The 1622-nt window shown below is 55.7% G+C and overlaps 1 protein-coding gene across 1 annotated transcript in view; it reads left to right on the top strand.

The window, feature by feature from the left end:
- The window catches only part of LOC102569383 (LON peptidase N-terminal domain and RING finger protein 1), a 15938-nt gene extending 15303 nt beyond the window's left edge, over positions 1-635 (top strand). The window contains exon 11 of the mRNA XM_014610247.3: positions 1-635. This exon is cut by the window's left edge and continues 1682 nt beyond it. The gene's annotated coding sequence lies outside the window, so the exon portion shown is untranslated.
- The last annotated feature ends 987 nt before the right edge of the window (positions 636-1622 follow it).

Genomic DNA, 1622 nt, shown 5'->3' with positions numbered 1-1622 from the left:
GCCCTGTGTGATCCCCACAGGAGGTCTTGCCTGCCAGGAGGGTTTGGAGTGAGGGGTTGTGCCTGTCCATCCTAGGCAGGAGACCCCGGGGTGTGGATGGGACTCGGACATCCCAAGTGTCTCGGTGCAGAGAGGCCTCTCCGTGCATTATTGGAAGTGCTTGGCTGCTCCAGGGAAAGGGAATCAGCAGGGAGCAGATGGCACAATGCACAGGTTTCTTTTCATTGAATTTTGGGAAGTGCCTTTATTTGCCCGGTGGGGAGTGTGAGCTGCTCACCAAACTAATCCAAAGCCCCACGAGGACTGGGGTTGTTTGCCACCAGGTGCCTTCCCTGGGTTTGCCAGGCAAGGGCATTTGCCCTGCTGTACTTTGTTCCCCCTTCCCCCAGGGCACTTGTGGTCCTGTCTCTCCCAGGCCACGAGCCTGAGATGCGGTGGTGGTGGTGGGGGGTCTCCAGAAGCAGCTGCAGTGACCTGGGGGAGACCCATGGACGTTGGCCACCCGAGCTGCTCTGCTCTGCTTCTGGTGGAGGTTGACCCGCGCTTACAGGGCAGCCCTTGGGGTTTTTACTGCTTATCTTCTCTGGAGTCAAACTTTCCCTCGTATCAATGAAATAAAAAGCTGTGTGTGTGTATGTGTAGTGCGCTTTGAACCTGCAGCGGGCTTGGCTTGGTTCCTGCGGCATAGTGGAAGCAATCCTGAGTCTATGGGATCCTTTGCAGATGCATGGGAGGTCCTGGGGGGTCTTTGGACGAGCCCTTGGTCCTCCTGGTCTCCCTACAGTGCTGCCCTGTCCCCGCTAGAGGTCACTCGGGGGCTGAGCATGATGGGAAGAAGCCATGCAGACAGAAGAGTACCGATGCCAGGATGTGCTGTATTGCATGCCTGCTTTCCTCCTTAGCCCCATGTGCATCACATCTCTGTGAGCTCAGCCCCAGTGCAAGTCACAGCAAGAGCAGAGGGTGTAGGGGCAGCCCTTGGTGTGCTTGTCCCCGGACAGGTCTGCACAGTCATATCTACAAGGTGCATACATGTGTGTAGATATGGATTTGCACCTCGCGCTTGCACCATGGAGGTTTATAAGTCATGCATGTTGCATGCTTATGTGCCGGCTCCGCTTCTTACACGAGCTGAAGGAGCCTCTTTCTATCCCTGAGGGGTGGGTAGCAGTCGTGATGGAGAAGGCGATGGGCAGCAAGGGACTGCACACGGCAATGTCTGTACTGCAGCCAAAGGCATGACTGGCTTGTGTAGCATAACCCAGCTGGCTTGGGGCTAATTAACCTGGTCCCTGTAATGCCGCAGCAATCACTTGACATCTACCCAGCTCGGTAGGGAGCTCCTTGTAGCAGCATGCCAGCTACATCCCTGTGAATGCAAGGAGCAGTGCTTTCCACGGAGATGTAAGCCCGGAGCCTGGTTCTGCAGTTCATACCTGGTCCATGAGCTCAGATGCCCTGAGGCTGGGGAATGAAGGATGCCTACAGGCATATGTCCATGGGTCTTTGCTTCACTAAGCTAAGGCAGCTCCTGTGTAGCCTCCATCACCATTGCACTGGGATCTCTCAAGCGTATATTAAAGTTTACAGCAGCCGGACATTGCCTGCATGGTCCCTCTGCT

The sequence above is a fragment of the Alligator mississippiensis genome, chromosome 9 (assembly GCF_030867095.1).
Source record: "Alligator mississippiensis isolate rAllMis1 chromosome 9, rAllMis1, whole genome shotgun sequence".
NCBI classification, from domain to species: Eukaryota; Metazoa; Chordata; order Crocodylia; family Alligatoridae; genus Alligator; species Alligator mississippiensis.
Note: the sequence above shows the minus strand (reverse complement) of the source record. Positions and strands in the feature narration are given on the sequence as shown.